General features: G+C 39.0%; 1 long non-coding RNA gene across 1 annotated transcript; it reads right to left on the bottom strand.

Annotated features, from left to right (window-relative positions):
- Positions 1-1,298: 1,298 nt before the first annotated feature.
- On the bottom strand, positions 1,299-10,744 carry LOC114005168 (uncharacterized). The gene is made up of 2 exons (XR_003547055.1): positions 10,656-10,744; positions 1,299-1,330 (listed from the first exon to the last, which is right to left on the bottom strand). It is a non-coding gene; the product is annotated as an uncharacterized LOC114005168 (long non-coding RNA).
- Between the last annotated feature and the right edge of the window lie 2,424 nt (positions 10,745-13,168).

Below are 13,168 nucleotides of genomic sequence, written 5' to 3'. Positions count from 1 at the left end.
CTCAAGTTGCAAGTTCTTCACCCTTGTTTTGGGCCTCCGGGCCATCCAGCACCGGAGAGGCCAGGGAGGCCGGCCCCGGAGGGGGGCCGGCCGTTCTGGCGCGGGGCTGCGCAGGGGCGGAAGCCCCCAGCCACAGGGCCCCCGGAGGGGGGCCAGGACAGTGTCATTATTTACCACTGTTCCACCATCTCTGATTTTACTGCTTCTTCTTTTATATATATAAACATTTATTAATGCCATCTTTTATATTACGCTTACATATATTTTACAGTGTATAACATTTCTTTATTTTGCTGCTTCTTTTTACTGTTATAAACTTTACTCTTTGCTATGATTTGTGTTTCCCCCCAAATTCATGCATTACATTGATTGTGAAGGTATTAAGAAGACAGATAATGCCTTCACAGTGTCAGAAGTTGACACACTTCGGTGTGCTTGAGTTATCAGGGTGGGGCTCCCCTGTTGAATTCTGATGGGTTAACAAAGAGAGAGGAAGAGATCAGAGCACAGAGACTCTGATGGATGCAACTGTCCTGCTCGGCTCTTCCTCCTGTGATGTGATTTCTTGGGACTCTGAGACCCACATCAGAGCTGGCTCTTGGCCCTTAAATCTCCAAACTATAAGCTGAAAAGCTCATTCTCTTAAATTACTCAGACTGAGATATTTTCTGTGATTATTAACAAAAATGAAGTAAAACACTCATATTCTCTAAAGTTCCCTGTGTTTAGATTTGTATTGACCATGCTATGTCAGACACACAATTTACCATATGCTTTCTCCTAGGAGCTCTTCTGGGTGGAGAGGCTTGCATTTATGCCAATGTGTGCAGTTAATAATCTGACCCAATTTCCTTCCACTCGAGGACATTGGATAAAACATAGCAAATAGGAAATGGTCCCTGGGAAGTATGAGGGATGCCATACAGACTGGAGGCTCAACCAAGTCATCATCTCCTTTACATGAACCATGAATGGTCAAATCTCTTAAGGGAGCCAGAGTATCAGGGCTGGGATCCAAATTACATGTTTTACATCTGAGGGACCCTGAACCATCATCTTCACAATTCGTGTCTTAATTTTATCAACAGAAGCATGGGTATTTTTTTAAACTGTCTTGTAGGATTGTTCTGAGAGAGAACATGTATAGTTCTTTCTTCAGAGCTTAGTAAGTGCTCACTAAATTAAATTTAATTAATTAATTAATATAAATGGCTTAGAGTAGCACCTTGATGGTTGGCAAGAATAAGCTCCTTTTTTCTTTTCTTCTATTTTCTCTTTTTTTTTCTTTTCTTTTCTTTTTTTTTTTTTTTTTTAAGAGATTTTGTGCTCACTGGAAAGACAAAAAGAGGAAAATTACTCCTGCACTGTGATCTCTTCTCCTCCATTTTCATCTCAAGATTTTGAGCACACACACGAGTCCAGTGTGAGTTTTAAGCCACTGGGCCTAGGACTCAAACCCCAATTTACTATGTTGGAGTTCAGTGAAATAACCATTATACCATCTGCTGATCCCAAGAATAAGCTCCTATTAAAGGCAGCATAAAGGAACCAAGATGAAAGCGAATGATCCATTTTCTACGACAGTTTGGATAATGGAGGAGCAACAAGTGTGGCCATCCCTCCTGGCGGGCACTTTCTCATTTCCTCTCTCTCTCCTCTCACTCCCTGTTTCTCTCTGGTGTGTCATATAGCAAATTAAAATAAGTAATTAAAATAAATAATAATAATAAAAAGACTAATATGATATGGAAGCCCTTATTATGTGGAAGATAAGAAATACTGAGAAAACAACAGTCCTCAAGGAGCCAAGATTGCATCTGATAGCCTTAAGAGCTATGTGTTTGAAGTGAGTTTTGCAGATCTGTGGAATAATGAAGTTGCATTAGAAAATTTAAGCTACTTAGAGAGGACGATCAGGGCAAAAACTGCGTGACTGACTTCGGTAGCATGGAGCATGGACCTTATCCATGAAAAAATGTGTTCGATGGTCATAAAATGGCAGACCATGGTTGAAGGTCATGTTGAAGTCAAGACTGCTGATGGTTATTTGCTTCATCTCTTTGTCTCAATGATCAGATATGGAAGACCTCTTATGCTTAGTTTCAACAGATCCATCAAATCCTGAAGAAGCTGATTGAAACCATGATTCTATGAGTTACAAATAACTTGAAAGTCGTCATCATAAACTGATTCTAAATAGCTTTGGGAAAGAGGTAGAAAAGACTTGTCCATATACCTATCCTCTCTAAGATGTCTTTGTTGAAAAAGTAAAAATGCTGAATAAGTCCAAGTTGGAATTAGGATATCTCATGGAGCTTTACAGTGAAGGCAGTAGTTCTAGAAAAGCTCCTGGGGATGAGACAGGTGCTAACGTCAACCAGCTGATGGGTATGAACCACCAGTCCAAGAATCTGTTTAAAGTTCAAAATTGTAATAGTAAGGAATAAAAAGTCCTACTTGTAAACAAACAAAAAAATAATTAATGGCCTTTAACATTTTATTAATTAACGTATTAATTTGTTTGTTTTCACATTAAATCACTGTGCATCATTACAACATATCAAATGAATTTTCCCATAATGAATACACCATGTATTAGTTCAGTCAAAGACATTACCATACCTGTAATCATCAACAGATTATTTTTCATTTTTATGTCCCTTAAATGGTTTGCTTCTTTCTTTCTCCACTTGATTCCCTTCTTCTTATGCTCCCCCGTTTTTCATATTCCTCACACACTGTCTCCAGTATCCACAGTTCTTCTCCATGCTTTTATACCTTCCAATCTTTCAGTTTTTGCCATAGAGTGCAGACATTTGGTATATATTGAGGGGAACATATTATTGTATTATTTTTGTACTCTCTTCATAGTGTGGCTTGCTTCACTTAGCAAGAAATCTTCCATATTTGTCCACTTTCTATCCAATGCCAGGGTCTTATTTCTTTTTTATGGCTGAGTAGTATTCCATAGTGGATATGTGCCACACTTTTTCAATCCATTCATCTGTTTATGGATGTTTTGGTTGGTTCCATGTCTTAGCAATTGCAAATAGTGTGGCAATAAACATGAATATGCAAGATAAAGCTGAGCATTCTTCTGTCCTTTGAGTAGATACCTAGGAGTGGAATTGCTGGATCATATAATAGTTCTTTTTGTAGATCTTTGAGGACTCTTCATATAGTTTTCCACAGTGGCCCTACTAATTTACATTCCCACCTACAGTGTACGAGAATTCCCTTTTCTCCACAGCCTCTCCAGCACTTACCATTCTTTATTTTTTTTAAATCTTGGCCATTCTGACTGGGTTTAGGTAGTATCTCATTGTGGTTTTGATTTGTGTCTTCCTTACAATAAGTGATGTTTAGCATTATTTCAAATGATTTTGGATGCACACATGTCTTCCTTAGAGAGTTGTCTGTTCAGTTCACTTGCCCATCTTCTAATTGGGTTGATTATTTGTGAGGGAAGGGAGAATTAAGTGCCTGAGTTCCTTGTATATGTTGGCTATTAGTCCCTTATCTAAGGCATAGTTTACAAATATATTCTCCCATTCTAAGGGATGTCGATTCACTCTCATTTTTGTTTCTTTTGCTTTGCATAAGCTTTATAACCTGTTGTCTATTTCTGGGATTCTTGCCTGTGCTTGGGGGTTCTTATTTAAGAAGTCTTTGTCTACTACAATATCTCCATTTACAATAACCAGAAAAAGTATAAGTACCTACGAAGAAACCTAACCAAAGAAGTCAAAGACCTCTACAAGGTAAACTATGAATATCTTAAAAAAGAAATTGAAAACAACACAAAAAAGTGGAAAGACATCCCATGTTCCTGGATTGGAAGAATTAATATAATCAAAATGTCAATGTAGTTCTGTAAAAATTAATGCGTGTCTACTCAAATTAATCTACATATCTAATGCAATCCCAATGAAGTTATCAGAAATGTTCTTCACATATTTAGAAAAAACAATTATAGGAACAAACAAGAGGCATAATAGTTATGCCGCTGGACTCCTGTGTAGTCAACAGTGATTTGAGTCCTAGACCTGGCAGCTGAAAACACACTGGGCATATATGCATGCGTGTTCAAAATGCTGAGAGGGGAATGGAGGAGAAGGGATTATAGCACAGCCATTCCCCCAGGGGGTGATTTCTCACTTTCTGTCTCTCCCTGTCTCTCCACAAGTGCACACACCCTATAGCAAAAAAATATCTCTTTAAAAAAAAAAGTATGAAAGGAAAAACAATGATAGAATGTGCCTGGAATCATAAAAGACCCTGTATTGCCAAAGCAATACTGTGCACAAAGAGTGATGTAGGAGGCATTGTAATCCCTGACCCCATAATATATTACAAAGCTGTGATAATGAAAACACCATGGAGCCGGCACAAAAATAGATGTGTAGACCAATGGAACAGATTACAGACCCCAGAAATAAACCCCAAAACATATGCCCAACTGATTTTCTTTACATTTTTTATTTCATTTTCTCTTATACGTTCAATCACATTATTTAGCTTACAAAGTGAATATTTCAACAGGTGAAGTCCAGTTGATAAAACTATAAAATATCTTCAACAGATAATACCACATTTCTTTGTCCCATTAATGCATTGCCTCCCTATTTTTCTTCTAAATGTCCTTCCTCATACCCTACTCTTTCATACACACTATATCTGGTATTTACATCTATATACCGTGTTTCTATATCCTTTGGTCAATCGGTTTCAGTCATAGAGTACGGACACGGGATGTATTAAGTGTGGACATACAATGCCTCTCCTTCAAAGCCTGGCTTGCTTCACTCAGCAATAAATCTTCCATATTCATCCACTTCCTGCCAAAAGCGTTTTGTTGTTTTTTATGGCTGAATAGTATTCCATAGTAGAGTATATGTGCCACAATTTTTCTATCCATTTATCTGTTCATGGGCATTTGGGTTGGTTCCATGACTTAGCAGTTGTGAATAGTGCCACAATAAACATTGATGTGCAAACATGTGTCCAATGAAGTATTCTTCTGTCCTTTGGGTAAATACCAAGGAGTGGGGTTGCTGGATCATATGGTAGTTCTATTTGTAGATTGTTGAGGAATCTCCAAATTATTCTCCACAGTGGCTGGACCAATTTACAGTCCCACCAGCAGTGTAAGAGAGCTCCCCTTTCACGCTGGCACTTAACATTTTTTGTTTGTTTTGTTTTTTTAATCTTAGTCATTCTGACTGGGTTAGGTGGTATCTCATTGTTGTTGTGATCTGCATTTCCCTTACAATGAGGGATGTTGAGCATTTTTTCTTATGCCTGCTTGAGTTCCTTGTGAATTCTGATTATCAGTCCCTTATCTGATGCATAGTTTACAAAAATATTTTCCCATTCTAAGGGCTGTCGATTCACACTAATTATTGTGTCTTTTGCCATGCAGAAACTTCTTAGTCTGATGTAATCCCACTTGTCTATTTTGGGGATTATCAACTGTGCTTTGGGGGTCCTATTTAAGAAGTCTTTCTCTACTCCAATGTCTCCCAGAGTTTCCCCAGTGTTTTCTAGGAGCAGTTTTATGGTTTGAGGTCTTAGGTTTAGATCTTTGATCCACCTTGACTTGATTTTTGTCAAAGGCAAGAGGTAGGGGTTCAGATTCATCTTTCTGAAAGTGGAAATCCAGTTTTTCCAGCACCATTTGCTGAAGAGGTTTTCCTTTTCCCAGTGGATTGACTGGTAGCCCTTGTCAAAAATCAGTTGACTGTATGTTTGGGAATTGATTTCTGGGGACTCTATTCTGTTCCATTGGTCCACATGTCTGTTTCTGTGTCAGTACCATGCTGTTTTGATTACCACAGTGTTGTAGTATATTTTGGGGTCAGGGAGTGAGATGCCACCCACTCCACTCCTCTTGTGCAGAAATGCTTTGGCAATACGGGTCTTTTATGATTTCAGACAAATGTTATGATTGTCTTTTCTAGATCTGTGAAGAATGTGTCTGGCACTTTGATTGGCATTGCATTAAATATATAGATTAATTTTAGTAGAATTGACATTTTGATTATATTAATTCTTCCCATCCAGGAAGATGGTATGTCCTTCCACTTTTTTGTGTCATTTTCAATTTCTTTTTTAGCTTCTCATAGTTTTCCTCGTGGAGGTCTTTCACTTTTTTAGTTAGATTTATTCCTAAGTATATTATACTTTTTGTGGCTATGGTAAATGGAATAACTTTTTCCAGTTCTATCTCCGTCTTCCTGTTGTTTGTATATAGAAATGCTATAGACTTCTGTATATTAATTTTGTATCCTGCAACTTTACTGTATTTGTGCATTACTTTATGGAAACCATTGGGTCTTCTATGTATACAATTATGTCATCTGCGAATAGAGAGTTCCCCAACTGGTTTTTGACAAAGGACACCAGATAATCCAGTGGGTAAAAGAAAATCTATGCAGCAAATGGTGCTGGAAAAACTGGGTGGTCAACTGCTGGAAGCTGAAACTGGACGCTTAACAAAAATCAACTCAAAATGGATCAAAGACCTAAACTTAAGACCTCAAATTGCAAAACTATTGGTGGAAAACACTGGGGAACTCTTGGAGACATAGGAGTAGGGGAAGACTTCAAATTAATGCCTTCAAGTGACAGAAATGTATCTTATTCCAGTTTTGGAGGTCAGATCTAAAGTGAGTTTCTATGGAACACAATCAAGATGCATGAAGAGCCACACAATTTCCAGGGCTGTGGAGGAGACTATTTTCTTGCCTAGTTCCATGTCTAGATCTGTGTTCCTAGGCTTCTGAATGGGTTCATGAGACAGGTTCATTATCTCACACTTTTCAGTGCCCATGTTAATTTCTCAGGTAACTTCAAGATTGTCAGGTGCAACTTGTTCCCCAAATATTTCTTTACTTACAATTGTATACAGTTGAATAATAAAGTTTTAGGCCTTCCCTCACCAGTCTGTATAATGAGGCTGACTTGAAGAGGGACACTTTTTATCAGATATTACAAACGAAAGGTGCTATTACATCCTAAGTTGTCCGGAGAAATGAATGTCTATTCTCTCTACAACTTAAGAGACCTTCATAAGACAAAGCAAATCTGATTCGAACTGTACATCTGGATCTGTTTTTATGCAAAACAGCTGGAAATTTCTCTATTTAGCACCTATGAAAAATGAATAAATGAAGGGCCAGCAGGTAGCATGGTGGTTAAGGGCACTGGACTCTCACATGGCTCAATGTGTTTCGACTCCCGGACCTGGAGGTTTGCTTTCTCACTTTCTCTCTCTCTCCTTTCTCTCTCTCTCTCTCTCTTCTCTCTCTCTTTCTCTCTCTCATGTCCCTCTCTGGTCAAATTAAAATAAAGAAAGTTAAATAAAATAATTCTTTTTTTAAAATCTGCATGAATAAAAGGAGGTAGAAATAACTTCAGAGGAAGGTATATTAGCATTATATTACTGCTGTAATGAGTTATTATAAAATTAGTGCTTAAAATAACATAAACGGTTATTCTATAATTCTGTAGACCAGACATCTGAAATGTTTTCCACTGGGATAACATCATGGCATCAGCAGAGCCACGTGATTTTCTGGAGGTTCAAGTAGAGGATCCATTTGCATGTTTTTCCCAGTTTCTTGAAACCATCCACATTTCTTGGTCAACAGACCCTTTGCTCCATCATGAATGCCAGCAACACTGCATCCATGCCCCCTTCTTCTGCAGTCACATCTCCCTTTGAGCACAGCCAGGAAATTTTGCACACTTTTAAGGACTCATGTATTTGTACTGGATTCATGCAAATAAGCACAGGTAATCGTATTTCAAATTCTTTTTTTTTAATTTTCTTTTTGTGTGTTTATAAGCCAGAAAGCATGTGTGCTTGCAATGAAGAGATGAGAGAGAGAGAGAGAGAGGAGAGAGAGAGAGAAAGGAAGAGTGAGGAAACACTGCTTGTGGAGCTTAGTCATGCCGTAATTCCTTCTCCATTTCTCCATTCAGTCAGGATTTGAGGCAAGCAGGCATAAGTGCCAAGTGTCTTTTTCAAGCAGTTGGAGCTGGAATTCAAACCATGTACTCAGACATGTTGGACCTGGCTCCTTTAGCCACTAGTCATGGTCATTTGTGGCCTATAAATTTTTTCAAGTGTACTTCTTTCTTTTTTTCCAGTAGTGAGAGAGACAGAAACAGACATAGCCAATGGAATCTTCATGCCACAATCTACGTCCCACTCAGTCATCCCAGATTGTGGGCACACTCATGTGTGGAGTGTTCTGGGAGGTTTCCAGACATGAACCTGGAACTTAGAACCAGGATACCATGGGGGTCTGCCTTACAGAGTTTTGTGCTACCACTCTGCCAAACCCTTAAATAATTTAATAATGTCTGCAGAACCCTTCTATCATGTAAAACAACATATTCACGGGTTCTTAGAATAAGGAAATGAACATTTTGGGGGGCTATAATCCTGCCTGTTGTTGAAAATAACCAAACTCTGTAGAAATAATGAAATTTTTTTATTCTCGCCACAACCTGAAAACACAATCCCTGGTATTCTTGAGAAAGTGTTTCAGAGTGATTAGATACAGCTCCTTTATTTGGTTCTGAGAGCTGGAGGCACAAACACATTGTAAATCAATATCTTGGATCTTTACATTGGCTTGTCCCAAAAAGGCAGAACATCTCAGATCTGGGGCTTAAAAATTGCAGGTGGGTACAGAAATTCTTACATTTGTAATGTGTTAAAAGCACAAGTCTTTGTCTAGAAAAGACACAGAGTCAGCAGAAAAGAATGCCTGCGTTTAACTTTAACAGAGAGAAAGAGGCTTTCCTGTGTATCACATGATGCCGTGCCAGGGTCAGGATTGCAGGAAGCACCCCACGATCACTAGACTACAGTGGTCTGTTATAGCAAGATAAGCGTTCATAGACCTGAGTCCTTAGACCCCTTGGAAAGAATCTTAAACTAGAAAGAGTAGTCAGAGATCTGTCCTCATTCCTAACACAGAAGTAATCCAAAATTAAAGAAGGGCTTTGTCCATGTAAATAAACAGACGTCTGAAGCTGAATTATTAGACAAACACACTCCTGAAGGTTAATACGGTATATTGGTTGAGATCTGGTTGAGTGTTTAGAGCAAACCTGTTTCAAACAATGGGCATTATTTGCTGTGTCTGCAGCCTTGAGCAAGTTGCTGTGCTTCTTTGTAGACTCTGTTTCCATTACTGTAAGATGGACGTTTTGTAATATTTACTCCTAAAGGATGTCATGGGAGCCATGCCTTACTTTTGAGACTCTCCCTTCAGAACCAAAGCTCTCATGTCCCCAGCCCTGTAGTGTGTTGACTGCTAATGGTTCAGAGCTGTTTCCTTCCAGGAATTTCTGTAGTAAGAGGGTAGACACAAGCAAAATAGCTCCACATGCTAATTTCAAGAAGAGTAGAGGAGGCTGAATTCTCAATGTCAGCAAGATTGCCATACCAAAGCCAGGGCATTCATGGGATGCATGGGATGGGGACATCTGAGCCAATCATTTGAAAATCTTCAATCTAGATGGACTGAAGGGAAATGTTTACATATTGAAATGTTCACTCTGTAAGCTAAATAATGCGATTGAATGTATTAAAAAATTAAAATAATAATAATAATAAAGAAAGTGCACGTGAGAGCAATCTAAAAAGAAAAAAGAAAAAGAACGGCACGCACGCACACGTGCCCAGGGTGAGTTTAAGTCACCAGGTCCAGGACATGAACCGTGGTTGACTACATGGGAGTCCAGTGACATAGCAATTATGCTAACTGCTGGTCCCAAATCCCTATTGTTCTCTTTGAATGGTTCCAGCATACAGAAGAGATACACTCTTCTTAGGGAAAAGCAAGTACGCTCTCTTTGCTTAAGGACAATGCAAAGGCTTCTTCTACCTTGCAAGAGACAAATACTCCATTCTCAGCATCTACTCTCACATCCCCTGCAGGCCAGAAATAAGTTACTAGAGTTACATTGCAATGTAACCCAGGAGAATGTTGGGCCTGGTGAGATACAAAAGGGACCATTACCCAAGGTGCTGAAGGTCCCACTCAAAATGACTGGCGAGAGCCTGAAAATTTCAGGTCAAGGGAGACAGACAGGGAGGTTTTCAATATAAAAGTCCTCTCCTTTGATGTAGGATTTAACACTCTCCAGGGACAGCAGGGAAAACAAGACAATATGCTGATAGGAAGGCTTTAAAATATGGGAAAACACAAAAGTTCATACTAAATAGTGGAGCTCCATAACTGTAATGGACATTAAAAGTAGGATTCAGGGACCAGCAGATAGTAATTGTTATGTCATTGGACTTCCACATAATCGATGATAGTTCAATCCCAGAACCCTGGTGGTTTATAACTTGCACCGGGCGCATGCGTGTGTGCACCCAAGATCCCAAGAGCAGAATAAAGGAGAAGGGATTGTGGCATGGCCATCTCCCCTGAGGGATGATTTTTTGCTTTCTGTCTCTCTCTCTTCTCCATGGTGAGCTTACATGCTTTGTAGCAAAAATCTCTCTCTACAAAAAAAAAAAAAAAGGATTCAAATAGTTCAGAATAAGTTTACTAGAATGAAGATTTAATGTAAGACTAAAAAACTTAATAGCCAGCTATGCAAAAGGACACAAAGGACATTTGACTCACCAGAGTGATCAGGACCAAAGGGTACCAGCATCAATGACAACCTTAGTGATAGCTGAACTCTCGAGGCAGAGCTAACAGTGGGTGATGCCAGCACAAAATTGGATTCTCAGATGTGAACTGGATAATGTGTCAAAATAAAAGAGGCCAGGTGTCAATGTTTAACCATCAGAAACAAGGTGGAGAAGTTAACCCAGTGATAAGCAAGACTGGAGCAACCATCGTATAAGACAACACTAAACAAGTAGCAAATAGCAGAAGTAAATTAATTAAACCTTGCTATTAAAAGACAGAGGATAGTTGGGACCAGCAGATGGTGTAGCAGTTATGTCACGACTTCAGCATGACCTACCGCAGTTTAAGTCCCAGACCCAGTGGCTTCAAAATCGTGTCGGTCATATGTGCATACATACCTAAGATCCAGGGAGGAGAATGAAGCAGAAAGGATTGCAGCAAGGTCATACCCCTGAGGGATAATTTCTCACGTTCCCTCTCACCTTGTCTGTCTGTCTTTTTCTCTTTCTCTCCAGTGAGTGCATGTGCCCTAAGGCAAAAATCTCTCCATTTAAAAAAAAAAAAAAAAGAGGCTAACAAATTGGATTTAAAAAGTGGGATCCATCTATATATTTTGTATCTTTTAAATATCGAGACATAACAAGATTTTAAAAACAATAGGTCCAGTAGCAGTGTGATGATTAAGGTGGCTAGATCCGACATGGCTGAAGGGACTGTGGTATGGCCATGCCTTTTAGGGGGTACTTTCTCACTTTCTGTCTCTCTTTTTCTACTCTATGTCCCTCTCCAGCAAGTGCATGCACCCTATAGCAAAACCAAAAAGAAAAAAATTAAAAAGCTAAAAATAAAATGAAATGTATATTTTATGGAAATAGCTACCAGAAGAGAGTAAGAAGCTACATATTTTCAGTTAAAACCCATCTGGATCAAAAAAGTGTACAAGATAAGGAAAGACATTATATAAAAAAGTGTTATTCTTTTTTTTATTGTTTTTATCTTTTTTTTTTTTTTGGAGAGATTTTCACTGTTGGGCGCGTGCGCTCGCCAGACAGACAGAGAGAGACATAGAGACAGAAAGCGAGAAATCACCCCCCAGGGGGGATGGTCACGCCGCAATCCCTTCTCCTCCATTCTCCTCTCGGGATCTTGGGCACGCACGCACACGCGCCCGGCGTGAGGTTTAAGCCACCGGGTCCGGGACACGAACCGCGGTCGACTACGTGGGAGTCCAGCGACATAGCCATTACGCTAACTGCTGGTTCCCTCTTTTTTTTTTTTTTTTACCCTTCGTTTTCTTTTCCTTTTCAGTTAAAACCAATTTGGATCAAAAAAGCGTACAAGATAAGAAAAGAAAAAGACATAGCTTTTTCTTTTACTTTACTTTCTCACTTTGCTGTTCAGCCTCCACAAACTGAGTGTCTAGACAAGTCTAGGTGTACAGTAGCCGAACATCTGAACAGATTGCAGAGTAGCAGAGAGAAGGATGGAGCTGCAGAGAGAGGTCAGCTTATCTCCTGCACACCTCTGAACTCTCCGTTGAAACCCCACAGCTCAGTCTAGGTGTGACTGTTCTCTAAACCAGAAGGCTTTTGTAATATCCATTTCCAACAACAAAAGTGCATGTTGCTTGGTGAGCTTCAGGGAAACAGAACTGCAGAGAGTTCAAGGATCACCTCCACCTGCATGCCTCTGAATGCTCAGATTTAACTCCAAGAAATTAGGAAGAAATGTATAATCCATTAGATGACCAGAAACCACTGCAGAGGCACAAGAAATATGAGAAATCAAGATAATATCTCTTCCAAGGGAAAAGAACAACTCTTTATCATTCACAGACAGCACAGTGGTTATAGGAACAAAACTAATCGAGATGCAAGAGAAGAAAATCAACAAACTCCAGAAGAAGCAAAAGAAAAAAAGACAATGAGTTCCAGGAGGTGATGAAGTCCTTCTATGATTTGAAAGAAGAAATACAAACCATAAAAAAGAATCAAACAGAACTGTTAGAGATGAAGGCTGTAATACAGGAAATCAAAACCTCCTTCTAAAGTATTAAAGATAGATTAGATAATGCAGAAAATCAAATCTCAGATGTAGAAGACAAAACCTCTAACCTAAAAAAAAATCACCAAAAAGACAAAGAAATAACAAAAAAGATGAGAATAATATACAAGAAATATTAGATACCATTAAGCACCCAAACATCCAGATAATTGGTATCTCAGAAGGTGAAAAAAGTGATAAGGGCATTGATAATCTACTCAGGAAGAAAACTTCCCAAACCTAGAGAGTCATTCAAACATCCAGATCCAAGAAATAAAAAGGCCCTCAAATAGAATCAACTCAAGATCTTCTCCAAGACACATTATAGCCAGATTGGTCTAAACCACACACAAAGACAAGATACTAAATTTGGCAAGAGAGAAACATAAAGTTACTTACAAATGATATCCCATCAGGCTAACATTGGACCTTTCATCAGAAACAATGCAAGCAAGGAA

The sequence above is a fragment of the Tupaia chinensis genome, unplaced genomic scaffold, assembly GCF_000334495.1.
Source record: "Tupaia chinensis unplaced genomic scaffold, TupChi_1.0 Scaffold142914_1, whole genome shotgun sequence".
Taxonomy (NCBI): domain Eukaryota; kingdom Metazoa; phylum Chordata; class Mammalia; order Scandentia; family Tupaiidae; genus Tupaia; species Tupaia belangeri.
Note: the sequence above shows the minus strand (reverse complement) of the source record. Positions and strands in the feature narration are given on the sequence as shown.